This window comes from Mustela nivalis (assembly GCF_964662115.1).
Source record: "Mustela nivalis genome assembly, chromosome: 1".
In the NCBI taxonomy this organism is placed as follows: Eukaryota; Metazoa; Chordata; class Mammalia; order Carnivora; family Mustelidae; genus Mustela; species Mustela nivalis.
Genome location: NC_139020.1, coordinates 75,814,860 through 75,832,018, shown reverse-complemented (window position 1 = coordinate 75,832,018; position 17,159 = coordinate 75,814,860). Strand labels below are relative to the sequence as shown.

Sequence of the window (17,159 nt, the reverse complement as noted above, 5' to 3'; positions counted from 1 at the left end):
GGTAGTACTTGCCCTCTCACTATGTGATTTACAATACAGAGTAACCATCTTTTCCTATGCCTTGTAGAACTGTGACCTTCCTTTCTAAGTATGAGCAGCTTGCAACATTTTATCCTTTGAGCTTTTAAAATTATTAATTATAGTTATTCCTGCTTTTTTGAAAGTTTCCATTATAGCACTTCACTTTTATGAAAGACATCCATTAGTATCTATTCTTGCTTACCAAGGGAAATCCAAAGAGGGTTTTCACTTTTACGATAAAAAAGGTATAGAGCAAAAAGAGCATTCAAGCCATTACAGATGCAGCAAACCCCGAGCAGTGAGAATGGTCCCAGCAAGCTCTTTCCCCCAGGAACTACACTCAGTGTCACGCCATGCTGGTTCCGAACGATGTCTGTGAGCATCTGTGCTTTATCTCAACTGATTTTGTGCACCCCTCAGCAAAATGTATCCTGAAGTATCAGAAAAGCCTCAAGAGATACCATTTTTTGAGTCTGGAAATGCTCAAGAATTTTTCCATATACATTAATGGTAACTGCTTCTTCACTTTATGTCATTTCAACATCTAAAAGGAACACTCTGGTGAGGGAAAGCCGTACTTCGGAGAGTTCCTTTCTGTGAAGTTTCTTGCCAGCCTCACTTGCTCTGGGACATCTCTTCATTTATATCACCAACACTTTTTCTTTGATGTCAGTAAGATCACCTGCACTAAGTTGCTCTAGCTGCATCCGAGAGGCTCCAAAATTCCCAGTCAGCAATGGCATCTAGAACTATTCACATTTGATTTGATTTCATGTCCAGCTTTTCATTTCTTTGCTGCTCTTTCATCTGTGTTGGTCAATGCTCACTGGTGATTACCCAATTTTGTAGAATGTCATAAGGTTTATCTCAAACAAACAAGGAGGCAACAACACAACAGCACACTTTGCTGCCTGGGCATGAACCAAGTAAGACACATGCAATTACCAGTCACTGACAGGATTTGAAAGAAGTGACATGACTGGCCACTGACTGGGAATGCATTGTGTACTACTTATAGGAGAAATAACGGAATGTAGAGCTAGCAGCCAAGTTTATAGCTCATGAAAGCACTCACGTTAATATACTGCTGTAATTGAAATTTGAAGAATGTGGCTGGGAAACTGGCATTAACTAAGTCGTGATAATTCAAATAAGTGTATGTCAGAACTATCAAACCAAGGACTGCCTGCTCGTGTGTATATGTACGTGTGACGATAATCATAACCCTAAGGAAAAATAGAAAAAAAAATAAAATCATGTGTAATTTAATATCAAATATTAATCCATTCAACACAGACGCTTGCTTGCATCTGTCTATATAATTATGTGAATTCAATAGCTATAAATGTTACTTGCAACCAAATGCCACCTACATTATTACCACTGGTGATGTGGCTTCTAAAATCATATATAATTTTTTAGCAGATTCCAAAAAAATAGAGTATTTATGTTCTTGGGTAAGTGGGCAGTATATATTAAAGCAAAGATACTTTTTTTCATTATATGAAAAACACATAAATTAAGGGCTCAGATCTTTTTTATGAGGTTTCTCACTCATGGGAAAGTTTAATGGGCTATTCCCACAAGAAGCATGGAGCAACTCTTTGCTGTACAAAAGACTGCTTTATACTTTGTAAGATACCAAGCATCTATGGCCCTTCCACCAAATACTGAGACAAAAACAACTCCAACTTTGACAAAGTAGCCCCCTCTGTAGTACTGTCTACACTGAGAACCCTGATCCATCATCCCTGAAATGGGATGGATCCATCCATCCCTGAAGCATCAGTGGACAGAAACAAGAATATGTTTAAGGTTTCATCAGTGTAAAAACCCAGGCCTCTAGATACCAGTAAGGCCTAAGTAAATTTGGAAGGGATACAGTATTAGTCATAAATCAATAAATAATAAGACAATCTTTTTTATTCTCTTTTCTTCATCATCAAAAAACAGTAAAAAGATTGATTCTTATGAAGTCTGCATGCAAGCTTCATGAAGGGCCTGCTTCGATGTTGAATGTATTCTCTGCAAATACTATGAAAGACAGTTATAAATACCACTGAGAGCCCAAAAACAACAGGTTAAAAATAGAGCAAGAAAGGGCATCTGGGTGGCTCAGTGAGTTACCTATCAGACTCTTGATTTCGGCTCAGGTCATGATCTCAGGGTTCTGAGATGGAGCCCCACGTTGGGACTCCACTCTGGGTGCGAAGTCTGCTTATAAGATTCTCTCTCTCTCTCTGCCTTTCCTTTTGCCTCTACCACCCCTCCTCCTCTCTTTAAAAAAAAAAAAAATTGATAAAATAAAGCCTGATGATTCATAGACCTGTAACCCTGGGGCAAATAATATATTATACGTTAATAAAAAATTTAAAAATAGATAAAATAATAATGATCAAAGCTTATAGAGTATTTCCCCAGTCACTGTCCCAAGTACCTGACATAAAATGTCTAGTCCCCACAACAACAAAAGTAAATATTATCTCCATTTTACAGGTGACAAAACTGAGGCATACCACCTAAAGGAATATATGGCTGGGAAGTGAAGGGATGGTAGCTGGTTAGGAAGCCAGGGAATCCAAGCTGCTACCTAGACTGCATCCCTTTCTCTCCCCACCTCAAGAAGGCTCCTTACCCCTTGAACCGGTTAACAGTACCATCATGCACCCAGCACCTGAACTGTAAAAATGTGAGTCATCTCATGCACCCCTCCTTCCCTACACCCAATTCTGCCCATCTACCCTCAGATATGGACGGTCCAGGCCTCTGTCCCGCCTGGCCCTGCGCTCAGCTTAGCTCAGACCCAGAGGGAGGCCCTGTGGTCTTGGAGACAAGCAAGGATTTGGGAATCAGGACCTAGATCTCAACTGTGTGCCATGCTGAGGGAAGAAAATAAACAAACTGCAGGACTTTAAACTAATGGCCCTACTGCTAGAGGCTTTGAGTTTCCTGCTCCTTCCCAGCCTCTTACATACCATTTTCTAGTACTTTTAACACTGATTAGTTATTAATGAAATAAAAACAGCAAACATTTATTGGGTACTCCCAATGCACTAGGCACTGTTCTTAGTAGCTGACCTGGAATCCACCCATTTCATCCTCTAGACAAATCTTTGAGGACTCACCTGCACTACCCCCTTGTTAGAAAGGAAGAGGGTCAGTAATGTTCCCAAGGTCATAGAGTTCACCAAGGCTCTTTCTGGGGTCTAGACTCTCCCAGTGTGACTCCAGAAGCTCAGGATTTAACTATGGCTTGATAATGAAATGAAATACTTCAAGCTATTACTGATACTACTGAAAGGCTTGCTAATTATTATGCTACCAAATGCAATTAACAGAAATAAACTACATCAACACTGCAAATAAGGCTGCGCTTTACGGTGAAAAAAAGTTCTCTCAACCAAAGACTCAATAATTTCTCTAATAAGGATGAACGATAATACCCACTATTAAGAGAACATCAAGGGAAGCCACCAACTATGCATATCTGATCATTTCATTCTCTTAGAGTTAAGATGAGCATATCACTCATGTCAAGACTGGGAAACTTTTGAGGGTGAAAGTATCACTGATGCGGCACAGCAGTGTGGGCAAACCAGGATATATGGCCCCCACACTCATGACATAGAGGAAAACTGGTGTCTGTATCAGGATTGTGCTAGTAGTTGAACAAGCAGCTGAGGACAAGGAGAAAGAACTCGAGGAATCCAGCCATCTCATCTAGGAGATGCCCCACTGTGAAGCTCCTTCCACCCAGTTTACTAACACAAACTGAACCCCTGGATGCTGAATTCGCGACTATTCAACAAAAAAACCTTTAATGGATACTTCCTGGGAGTTTGGGTGGTGGTTTCTAGGTCAGTACTCTTGGCTAACAGTTTTGTGTAATACCACAAAAAAGAACGCAGCCCATTTTGCTTTCTGAAGGAACACATTATCTAATTCCAGTCTAAATTCTCTCTATCCTCCACAGCAAAACCACCATGAAGCTTTCCCAGCACTATCAGCTACTAAGAACAAAATTTATGATTGGTAGGCTTTCGACAGATTGTAGAGATGGAAGAGGCCTTCACCCTTCTGAGGCACAGGCCTCCATGGAGACAATAAACAAATAGGCGGGGCAGGAGGCAGAGCCATAAGAGGGCCCAGATGTGGGCTATCTTCCACAGCAGGACTAGATAAACTCCACCTGCAGGAAGTCTGGGACGCTCTGGCAAAAACACTGAAGCCCCACCCTGTTCAAACAGAAAATACGTGCCCAGTTAGCCTTCCAGTCACGATTAAGTTAAACCAGCGTAACCACATGTCCTCATTCAACCGGCCTCATGATCCTTGAGGACGATAAGGCAGCAGCAAGAACGAAACAGAAATTTGCCCTCACTGATTCTTTCTCCTGATTATGCCAACTGCTTCATACAAAACAGCCTAAGAATCACCGCTGTGCTCAAATTATTAACTAAGGAGAGATCCAACTCTCTACAGCATTAATTGCCTAAAACCACAAAGAATTTCTCAGTCTGGCTGCCAAAGAAATTAAATCGCCAGAGATAACCACACAGCCCTCACCCAGTCCCGAGGTACAAACAAGTCTGCTTAGCTAACATCAGCATGCAGGACAGAGAAGACTGATGCCACATAATTTCTGGTGCGGCCTGCTTTGGATGAAAAATGGAAAAAAGAAACTGCACATGTGATCACCGGGAATACCTCCTCTGATTTCAGTTACCCTCAGCCAAATTCTCTGAAGATTGCCCACAAAACCTTCCCCTAAACTGGCTAGGACGAGCACCTCCCACACCCACCTCAGCCTGAACAAGTGGCATCTGGTTTACTAGAACTCTGGGAAAGTTTATCTAGTAGAAATGAAGTAATTCTCTACATTCGCAAGCCTCATTCCTGCTCCGTGATTCCACTCTCAGTGATTTCTCAAGGCTCATTTTTCTAACTTGTTCTAACAATTTCCTAAAGAGCTGAGCAGTTAGAACCCTAAATCAAATACACAGTCTTATAAATCCTCTCAATTATCTGACCTGGGATGAATAAATAAGCAGATCAGGGGTTCAGAAACCTATTAAAAAAAAAGAGCTCAAAAATGTATAAATATAAGTAATGACATAATGCCTCTGGAATAATATCATTTAAAAATGTTCACAGCCCTTGTTTATAGATTAATTATATCATCTCATTTATTTTTACCTAAAGGATCAGAGCCTCCTATAGGGATATTCTCTGCCTCCCCATGTTTTAGTAACATAAATTCACTCAACACACACGTGTGAGTGCCTAATACAGTAGTGGGGACTGGGAATACCAAAACAAGCCAACAAAGACAGCCACCACTGCCCATTCTAGCCTGACGGGCTATAAAAACACAGACCCCATGGGATGAATACTACCACTACCGAGGCATCAGGAACATTTCCGGAGACAGGGACAGTTGGGGCAAGTCTCAAGAGCAGACAGAAGTAGTACGATGATTATGAGAAATGGTGCTCTGCAGAGATGCAGAGATCTAAAAGAAAATGCCCTCTTCTACTTCCCCATTACCTTTCCAAGAAACTATACAGAGAAGAGGAAATATACGCACTGAAATTTTTGTTTTTGTAACAGTTAAAGTTCTCAATTTTAATTCTTTGCTAATAACATCAACTGAAATTCATTCCTTTTGATTCTTAAGGTTAAACATAGTCTAACACTAGCAACACAGAAAATCTGTTTGAGCACTTCAACTAATTGGGATAAGGTATTCAACACATGACTCAACATAAGTGCCTACCCCAAAGTGTGGTTTTGTACAGTGTCTACAAAATATGTAAATATTGTGTATATCAATATACCTTATAAACTGTCACTTCCGTCATCCTACCAGAAGGTGGACATATTATACCAAAAGTTTGTCTTCATTATAATTCACAAAGGTAATTACACAAGTACCAAAAATTCCTGTACCTGTCACTCATTTTGAGAGGTTTAAAAAAAAAAAAAAAAAACATTGTTTTAAAATAACACTAAGTATGTTTTAATGGCATAATTCCTATCTGTGCTACTCTCGATCGATGCATGGACCTTGGCAGGACTTAATACTTCACATAGAGAAACCCAAAAAGGCATGCCTGTACTCAGGTTTCCTGACAGACTGTACTTTTTTTTTTTTTTTAAGATTTTATTTATTTATTTGACAGGCAGAATTACAAGTAGGCGGAGAGGCAGGTAGAGAGAGAGGAGGAAGCAGGCTCCCTGCTGAGCAGAGAGCCCGATGACACAGAGCTCACACAGAGCTCGATCCCAGGACTCTGGGATCATGACCTGAGCCGAAGGCAGAGGCTTTAACCTCCTGAGCCACCCAGGCGCCCCCAGACTGTACTTTTTAAAACAATCATCAGTTATTTTACTACAAAAGATTCACGGCATCTTCAATTAGGAACTCTTCAGCAGGACAGTTAGGATCCTCCACATTATGCTTAACCCCACCCTTGCTGACTTTCCATCCACAGTATCCTCCCCTGCACTGTTTTGTGTTTTTTTTTTTTATCCCAGATTGAATTTCACCCCATTCTGTAAACAAAAGAGCCATATAGTAAGAACCAAACACCATCTCCTTCACAGATTCTTTTAGAGAGCCACTTCCAAACTCACTTCCTATAAATATCTCTGTAAATTCATTCATATTGAGCCTTGTACTAAAAATCTTCTGTTATTCTCATCTCCACATATTCCTCGATGTCCAGTAGACACCTGCATGGACTCACACACCCCAAACCCACACACAATCATGAATCACTTGCCAGCAAAAACTTTAACTTTTTTTTTTTTTTTTAATGATATGACCCAGTAAATAGCTGCTATGGTTAAAATGAACTCACTGAAAATGTTCATTATGATCTAAAGGCCCATCCAGAAGGAATAATTAAATAAATTATAGACTACTACAGAGCTATGAAAAAAGAATAAGAAATTTCTATACCAGGCTACCAAGACAACAAGTCAAGAAAAAGCAAAATACACAGCTTGTCTTACCATCCAATGACACAAATGAAGAAAATCTGGGATAAAGCAATAGCAATGAAGTCTTTTTAATACTTGCTTAAAAGATTTTGGGGTAAGGAACAAAATAGAACAATTATAGAACCAAGAAGTAAAAAAGTCAGCTTTTAAGGGCAGTTGACGACAGGCTGGATGGAAACCGACTGGAAACAATAACAGACATATCTAGGGATTACGTGTGTTAAGCCCACTCTATTTGTAGTACGAATACACAAGGAATGTTTATATATAACCAGTCTCTCAGCAGTGACCGGTCAGATTCCAGCCTGGAAGCAGTGCTGAAGAAAGGAAATGTATGTGCGTCTGTGAGCATGTGGAGTGGGTGGGGGTGGCCCTCGACTTCTGGGTATTTGAAGGTTCTGAGAAAAAGATCAATCAGGATGAAGTCCTATAGTACTTTAATCTTAGGATTCCACAAAATTAAATGGGAAGGGGTTGCAGAAACATAGAATTATGTAGCATAAATCAAAACAGCACAGAAGAAAACACTATTTTATCTTTTCTTGTTTTATTAAAGATTTGAGACAGTAAGTGGACACACACACACACACAGAAGCGGTGGGGGAAGGGGCAGAGGAAGAGAGAGAATCTCAAGCAGGCTCCATGCTGAGTTCTATCATGCCAAGCCCCTGTCTTGGGACTTGAGTCCATGATCCTGAGATCATGGCCTCAGCCGAAACCAAAAGGTGGATGCTCAGCTGAAGGAGCCACCCAAGCATCCTTCATTTCTCTTTTTGATAGTGAGTGCTGAAAGCAGGGAACATGACCTCTAACTATTTATTATATATTATTATTAATATGGTTATTTTACTTTAATTTTATATTGAGTCTGGTATCCAATGTTGAGTAAAGCTTATTATGTGTGTTGCTAAACATAACAAAACATTTAATGTTAAAATACGTGAAGATCTGATCAATAGTCTGTCAGGATAAAATGCTTTTGCAAACATTAATAAGACATTTATTTCCAACTGCAAGAGAAAAATGTGTACAAGATAATCTTCACATTGAAAAAAAAAAAAGATAATCTTCATATTTAAACATATCCACAAAATGCCCAGCAAAATGGTGGCAGGGACAATTTGCAATACTGCATTGAAATATCTGAGTCATCCACAAATAAGCTCCCTCCACACACTAAGACAGCTAAGGCCAATTTTTCAAAATGTGGGTGACATAGTGAGGGGCACAAAAAAGGGAAAATTCCGCTCCTAAGACTTTGCTGCCAAGAAGAGCGAGTAATGGCAGACAGTGTAAGAACAGATTTGCATCTAGTGGGGGAAAAAACTGATGAGAGAATTGATCTAAAATATAAAACTAAAGGCCTCAAGAGAAGTCAAACATCATTGTTTATGTTGCATAAGCCCCTTTCAATCCTCTTCCTTCCTCTTTGGGTTTCACCTAATCTTTGGCTGCTCTAGTCTTACTCAATAGGTGTCTGAATTCTTTTTGTCACTACCATCACCCTACTGGTACTCTGATCCTTATTAAAATTCTGCTCTCATGCCACAGGTCTGCATGGCTCTCTAAAACTAGAGCAGCTACTGAGGAGGCATCCCGGCAGTTGGAATGAGCTGAACAGACAAAACAGGCTGGGAGGTAAGGCATCTGCCCAGAAAAGGAAATGTATCTCCAAATGTTATAAAATTGCAGGCTCCTAAACAGAAAGGCAGGGAGGCACACACATGGCCATGTTTCAGAATTATGTGAACACATCTGGAAATACAGATTCCTGGGACACCTGGGTGGCTCAGTGGGTTAAGTGTCTGACTGTTGGTTTCAGCTCAGATCATGATCTCAAGGTCACTAGATGGAACACCGCATAGTGTTAAGCTCCCCAATGAGTGGGGAGTCTGCTTGAGATTCTGTCTCCCACTAAGCACACCTTACCCCACCCCCATTTAAAAAAAAAAAAAAAGAAAAAAAGATTTCTGAGCCCAAAACACAAGGATTCAGATTCAGATTCAGTTACTCTGAAGCAGGGTCTTGGAATTTGCATTTTAACACTCCCCAGGTGATGTTGATGGCCAGTCAGATACATAAACAAGGACTTCAAAAGAGTCAGAACTGCTCAGAGTTCCTAGGGAAGCAGAGGGTAGAGAGGCCCATCCAGAGGCCTAGGGGGAAGAGGCAGCAGCTCTGCATGTCTCCTTTCAAAGTCTCTCCCAAGCAGTGAAAGATGAAATCACAAGACCTGGCCTAACCACTCTCTCAGTAAGGTCCTATGGCCAAAAAACCTATGAAGGCAGATAATCTATCTTGAGACATGCAGTGTTAAGAACACAAGATGAGGGGCACCTGGTGGCTCAGTTGGTTAAGCAACTGCCCTTGGCTCAGGTCAGGATCCTGGAGTCCCTGGATTGAGTCTGGCATCGGGCTCCCTGCTCAACAGGGAGTCTGCTTCTCCTACTGACCTTTCTCCACTCATGCTCTCTCTCTCATTCTCTCTCTCTCAAATAAATAAAATCTTAAAAAAAAAAAAAAACTTTAAAAGAATGCAAGATGAACACATAATTTACTAAGTTCTTCTTGGAGAATTACATGTTCATCTTCCAGCAATTCCAAGGCAAGTACAGCCTTCACTACTGCCTCTACGACTTGGCCTGGCCCCTGCCGTCCTTACCACATGCACCACTTCATCTGGCTGCCATCACTGTCTGTACACTCCTCATCTCACACTAAAATTCTGGTATATACCATCAGCAATTTCTGATGAGAAAATATACTTTTCCTGGGTTCCCAGCACATAATGTCCCAGTATACCTGACTCTCAGATGCTTCATGGATTAACGAATCTGTGCTCAGTGTTCATCTGGTTCTAGGAAACATCTAGAGTACTGAAGAAGGAATCCTAAACTCGGGCTCTGAAGTCCAGTCCTGCCACCTCCTGGCTTGGACAACTTAAGTTTTTGGAGGCTATATTTTCTCATCTGTGAAAAGGCATAGTTAACCCTCAAAATGTTCCCTTGTAAATTGGCTGTAGAAGGATCTACAAAGAAAGTGCTCCTTAGTTGAGCAAGTGTATTGGGTTCCAATCCAATCCTTGACAATGAGTATTCATGGAGTCTCCAGCTTTTCACCTTTGCCCTGTCACCTGCCCCTATAATTACAAACAGATGGCCCAGACTGGCTTACCACGAGCCAAATACAGTGCGGTCAGGTTTTGTTTGTGCCCACCAGACATTAGGCTCACATTGATCTGGCCAAGTCTTTGACTTAGGAAGGGAGTGCAAAGTCAGGAGAGACGTGGAAATGCGGGCAGGAGCACTGCTCCGAGAGCTGCTCCATCAGCTTCCAAACCCCAGCTCTAAGAAGTCTGGACCTAACTCACTCTGTGCCTCAGTTTCCTCCTCTATTAAGAAAAAAGGTGAGGGGGATGTCTGGGTGGCTCGGTTGTTAAGTGATTGCCTTCAGCTCAGGCCATGATCCCAGAGTCTTGGGTTGAGTCCCACATTGGGCTCCTTGCTCAACAGAGAGCCTGCTTTTCCCTCTGCCTGTGCTCTTTCTCTGACTAATAAACAAAATCTGAAGGAAGGAAGGGAGAGAGAGAGGGAGGAACGGAAAGAGGAGGTGAGGGGGACAGTAGCTCACGGAGTTGTGAGAACTCAGGGACTTTAAACACATAAGGTGTTCAGAACAGTGCACACAATCAACACGGAAGTTTCTGATGATACTGGCTCATCCACTGGACCCCGACAAGCTCTGACCAAGTGGCAGCTGACCCTCTGGGTGAGCCATGAGCTCTCTACTTTACAATTCCTTAATCTCTGGGGGTCTCAGACAGGATCTATGTCACTTATCTAGACTACCAGCCATCACATGACCACTTATATTGTACGATCTCTTTGGCCTTGGACTTAGCAAGAACTGGTACCAGGAAGAAAACAATAAGCTCCAGTGAATTTAAACTTCCTCCCAGTCATACTCAGTATCAGGTACGTGAGCACTCCATGGTGAATGCAAAAAGCTTGAAAGCACAAGGACAATTAATGGGTGCTTCTGAGACCATGAGGACATTTATACCTCCAGGTATAAATCAGAAGTCCTGAGAGCTGCAGCTAGGAGATTGTAAACGCCGAATCATCCATTAAATCAGCAGGTTTCCATCTGAAGGACACTGTACTGTGCCTGGTAATAACCAGCCTCTGACGGCTAGTCCTTACCTACCTGTATTTCCCCACGACAGCCCACTTCAGCTGAAACCAACAAGCCTCGAGACTGCGCACACACAGGTGTTCAAAGCCCCAGGCAGTCCGGACAACAGCAAGAACCGCATGGGCCCCCGGGGGGCCAGAAGAATCAATTCCTCACACAGACCAAAGCTGGAAACCTAAAACCATCCGTGGGTCCCTTGGGGCCTCTGCTCAGAGTATTAAGGATCAATAGTGACTATTTGTGAGTGGGGCACGAAATAAGAAAATATGCTTCATGAGGAAAGAGACTTGGGTCTGAGAGGGTCACAGCTCCATTTCCAGAATCTGGAACACCACCTACCACATAGTAGGTACACACAAAGTATCTACAACAGGACCCGGTTTATCATAAGCACATAAATAAGTAAGAACAATTATTGTCTAACTGCTCATGTATATGTAATCCAGATTTTGTGAGTTAAACCATGAACCCATGATGTGGCAATGGAACAACCCAAGTGAACACACCTAAACTGTAGCAGCCTTCTACATGTACATGTACATGTACAGCCTTCCATGTGCTCTAGGGCACATGGTTTTCTTTCTTTATTAATCTGGTTCTAAGTCACACACTTTTTGATGGGGCCTTTGTAGCCCAACTCTGAGGCTTCCAAATCTAAACGCGCAATCTTACTCCCTAGGAGAGATACTGGAACACTCTTCAGGACATGACAAACTAGACGATATAACTTCGACTAAAAACTGGAAGCAGCACCTGACTTTTGCTTTCAAAACAGTAACATAATAAGCAGCACACACTAAGCAAAAGGTGAACAAATGACTCCCGATCTGTCAGTAATGCTCAAACATGGAAAAACTAATGTGGGAAAAAAATGGCCAATACAGCACCTCTTATCTAAGAGATGTGGCCACTGATGTCGAAATGCTTATTTACTCAAATGTTAATTCTGCATTTCCAGGCAGCCCCAATACCCACTTGTTTGTGAACAGTGCATACCACTGGGTGGCTACTGACTGCTTCCTCCTGGAAGAGGCTTTCAGACAGAACCACTTCTTACCTGCCTCACTTGCCCATTGTCCATTCTCCACCTTGTACTATATCACAAGTTGACGTGTAGTTTACAAGTTTACAAAGAAAACTACTTTAGATTGTCGTCTGACTGTTCATTTGCCAAATGATGTGGGGACGTTGAAAAAAGTAGGAGAAAATTTCAAGGTGGTGGAGGAGGTGGGGGGAAGACGAGGATTTTTGGACCACTGAAGGCAAAGAAGTAGCTAGCACAGAAGCCAGCCTGACACCCACAGAGATCCAAACATCTCTCTGTTTCCATTTCCCAGGCTTGAGTAAGTTCTGACAGATCAACTAAGCAGTGAGAGCAGACCGATTATTCTGTGGTTTCTGTCAAGTTCCTGATTTTCATCTGTTCTAGAAGACGAGCAGGAACTCGAGCAGTCTTAATCTGGAGCGTACATGGACACATTCTGAAATGAACACTGTTTAACCCACAGACGCAAGGTGACGGGCAGGTAAGGAGACAGCTTTGCTGTGAGAGCATGTGAGTATGTGTGAATGGCGTAGGAGAGCAGAAAGGATCTGTGAGCTGGGCAGCAACAGTGCCCGGCAACAATGGATCACCCCCATTCCCAGTAAGTCACTTTTTGTTTGAGAATGATAATTGGTTGCTATGGGATTCTATTTGCTCACACTGAGTCCAGGACCCAAATCTGAAATTTTATCATTGATGACTAATTAAGATTTACAGTTGTGACTGTTACAATATATCTGTGAAGAAGAGATGTCAAAGAAAATGACAAAAAGGTGATTATCTGGGACAAATGTAAAAGCTTCTACATGTGTATCGAAATTGCCCCCCAAAAACTGTAAAATCAATTATTACAATACTTAAAAGTTAGTGTGAATGCTTTTGTTTACAATTGCATATATGACTGGATATATAGTTATTACCTGTGTGTGTGTGCGCGCGCGCACGCATGCATGCATACACAAAGGTAAAAGCTTTGATCTTTGTTGTTATTGGGATAACTTAACTCTCATAATACCTAAGAAGATAAATTATTTGCCTTTAAAGATAATTATAAACTGCAAAAACATCTCTCTTATGCATAGCAAAAATTTGAGTTAATGTGCTACTTATTAGGGTCTATGACTAATCAACCAAATTATTTCAAATACTCTAAATATTATGAATTTCAAGTTACACATAAGAGAATTAACACAGATCTACAGTGTGAGCATAGTCAACCAACCTCACACAATCCATCTAGTCCAGAAACATATTTTTAAGAAAGCACACCTACTGCTATGGAGAAATGAATCAAAACAGTCACACTAAGTGGGGATGGGGGGGAGACACCTGTAGGGCACAGCCAGCTAAGCACCCAACTCTTGATTTCAGCTCCATTCATGATCTCAGGATCTTAAGATCGAGCCCGGAATCGGACTCCCTGGAGCCTGTTTAAGATTCTCTCTTCTCCTCTCCCTCTGCCCCTCCCCACTTCTTTAAAAAAAAAAAAAAAAAAAATTCACACTGGTAAAAAAATAAACTCCCCACACACATGTTGTAGTTTACATGTTCACCTTATTAAAACAGACTTGAAACAATGTTTTTAGCACTAAAAAAAAAAAAAGAAACCACTGATAAGTTTTTAAAAATACATAATGTACTCATCAAATAGCAAAATAATAGATTTTTATAATTTTTGAACATACAAATTTTATACTTCCATAAAATCTGCATAAATACACATATAATAGTATGCACACACATCCACAACTGGTAATAGACACAAAAACTCCAAGTTAGCATGTCCATTATAGTGCAGTAAGGAAGAAATGAGGGGACACAAGATAGTCCAAGCATGAAAACCCAGTAACGGGAAGTAGATAGGGTGTGGGGAAAGAATTAGTGCTTGCTGAAATGTTATACTGTCCCTCTGCCACTTGAGGAAGCAGGTAGAGAGGATGTAACTATCCTGACCAAGGCCACCCAGCTGATCTCACCATGAGCCTGAGCCCTCTGAGCACATGGAAGGAGCTTGTACTCTATTCATGGAGCTCCTGAGGCCACGGGGTTTCAATCAATCCAGCCTTACCACGCCACACCTGTTCCCTCCCTTTCCACCCTCCTCCATCAGCAGGTCCTAAAATCCTCTTCAACTACTTTCATCTTCAATCATGTATTTGTAGGGTAGTATCTATAATATTCTGGCTGTAAGAATGCTCCATCCTCGGGCGCCTGGGTGGCTCAGTGGGTTAAGCCGCTGCCTTTGGCTCAGGTCATGATCTCAGGGTCCTGGGATCGAGTCCCGCATCAGGCTCTCTGCTCAGCAGGGAGTCGGCTTCCTCCTCTCTCTCTCTCTGCCTGCCTCTCTGCCTACTTGTGATCTCTCTCTGTCAAATAAATAAATTAAATCTTTAAAAAAAAAAAAAAAAAGAATGCTCCATCCAGTATCAGACACATATATTAGGGGGCAAGTTATGCTTGAAACATAAATTACAATTATGCCTGACACCTTTAAACAATACAACTTGGGAAGAGGCAGCAATAGAAAAAGAAAGTCTCTCAAAGTCAGGAGAACTGGAAGGGGAGGGGAGGGAGAGGTGGACCAATTTAAAATAGCTAATGCATACACTAGGCAGCAAGGGACTAAGTAACTACCCTCTAAGAGGTCAGGCCACCAAGCTCCCTGAGTCCCAGTCCCTGATGTAATATTCCCAGCTGATGCTGCGTCTCTGGAGGTCCCCACTTTGAGAATTACGCATCTGTAGCTGAACCCCACATTCACACTCACCTTACTAATAACACTGAGTACAATCTAGGCCAGTTAATGACAGGGCAAAATAAAGAATAAATGCTTAACAAGCAAAACCACCGTACTATCCCCACACAGTTAGGCATGACATTATTCTTGACCAGAGAAATTTTAAAAAGGAAGGAAGGGAGGGAGGGAGGGAGGGAGCGGGGTCAAGGTATTTCCCATTAGATCAAAGATGCTTTCTAGAGTCAGCTGCTGGACAAAGGAATACTGTTGCCTCTAGAGTGAATTTAGGTGTTGAGGCTTCCTAAGCCTCCATCTCTATGGAAGTCTAGAAGTCACCTTTATCTCATTTGGTTTCAGCATTGCTTGAAAGTTAGGCTGGTATCAAGCGAGCTTTCTCAACATTCCAGCTTGAAGGGTCTCTGGAATACCAAGAGCACACCAGGCCAGAGAGGAGAGGTTGAAGCCACAAAAGCTTACTCTGCCATCCTCCTTACGGGTACCCTCACTTGCAGAAGGCTCTCTAATAAAGGACTATTGGACAATAAGGAAAGTCTCTTTCAAATGAAAATTACATCACTGGCATATGAGTGCCAAGCCTTTTTAGGTAGAGCAGTGGTTCATAAAGTGTAGTCCCCCCAGATAAGATTCATCAACATCACCAGTGAACTTGTTAAACATGCAAATATTTGACCCCAGAACTACTGAAGTATGAAACTTTGGGAGTGGAGCTTGGCAGTCTGTGTTTTAACATGTCATCAAGGTGATTTGCTGCACATTCAACTTTGAATTCCACTGGGTAAATGACATGTACACCCTGGGACAGGGTCAGGCATAACTATAAATAATACCCCTAACTTCAGAATATTCCTACTTCAGAAATATTCCTACTTCAGAAATGTCTTGCTGTGGACAGTAAGTTACACAGTCATTCTTACATTTAAGATTAAATACTACAAAGAGGATTCATTGGCTGGGCTCTATTTACTATTTGGGATTTCAGATTAGCTTTATTCTGTTGCTACATTCTAGTACTAAATCCACAAGTGTCCCTGAATGCTGAAAAATGCATTGCCTCATGAAAGCCAAGAGGACATGGCTAGAGAAATCAATTTCAGTAGAGGTATACTATCTTTACCAAAAAAATCACCCAAAACATTACATAAAAAGTCAAGCCTCCTGAGTACAGGATCAAGTCTCCTCCATCATATCTTTAAAAACCTTTTAGCTAAATACTCTGGCTCCTCTGCAGTCACTTTTCTTCCCCTAACTAGCACCATGGAAAACGACAAGCCTAGTAGGTTATTTACTAGCCTTATCTTTATAGTAATAATTCAGCTACCTTAATTCCCAGAAAAACCAAGTTTGCCACAAAGCTTCCCACTCTACTGTCCTTTTAAAGGCAAAGTAAAATGGTCATATGCTTTTGGATCTGATCAATTTTTGATTCCTTTGAAATCCTTTGCCTTCACACAGCCTAACTTATATGGCTGGGTTTTTTTGTTCAACTCAGAAGTCTTCCATCTGCTGTTTCTGAAAAGCACTGAGGGCCATGTTCTCACCCTTCATCTCTCAGATGAGAAAATAATCACAGAGGGATGATGGCTTCTACTGGATTACATACATCTGTCATTAAAGTCACACTCTCAAAGAGAAAATGATCAGCTATTTGGCTGCTCAGCTTGACCCACAGGAGACTGCGCACTTTGGTGTGGTCACCAGGACAAAGAATTTGAGTCTTAGCTTTCTAGGATGACACACACTGATTTTTATCTCATCCCTGGACTATAGCAACAATTCACACCAAGCCAACTTGCAACATGTCAAGTTTTCTTTTACTGTGGGAGAGATATCTGGCCAGAAAGCAGGACTCACTCACTGCTTACAGGATCTTTCCAGTGAGTTCAGCCCTAAGGTCAATGGCTGATAGATTAGTTCATCTAAGGAATGCTTCCATTCTGCTACAGAGGGTAAATGAAATCTTTTCATTCTAGAAAAATTTCAGTCATCCATTCATTTAGCAAACACTGATTCCACATCATGTGCCCCACTCCATGATTCTAGATGCTAGGGGTAACTTCACAGGCAGCAGACTCCCTGACCTCATGAGGCTTACATTCTAACAGGCACAAAGACAAGCCCTGACAACTTCAATTCTTT

At 41.6% G+C, this 17,159-nt stretch overlaps 2 protein-coding genes across 17 annotated transcripts in view; one reads left to right on the top strand and one right to left on the bottom strand.

The window, feature by feature from the left end:
- Nucleotides 1-17,159, bottom strand: part of MED12L (mediator complex subunit 12L) — a 322,213-nt gene that overhangs the window by 134,400 nt on the left and 170,654 nt on the right. The gene's annotated exons all lie outside the window — the stretch shown is intronic.
- Nucleotides 12,621-17,159, top strand: part of P2RY14 (purinergic receptor P2Y14) — a 54,183-nt gene continuing 49,644 nt past the window's right edge. The window contains exon 1 of one of the 2 annotated variants that reach the window (XM_082709927.1): nt 12,621-12,746. The gene's annotated coding sequence lies outside the window, so the exon portion shown is untranslated. The remainder of the gene's footprint in view (nt 12,747-17,159) is intronic. The other variant, XM_082709928.1, reaches the window with a different exon arrangement.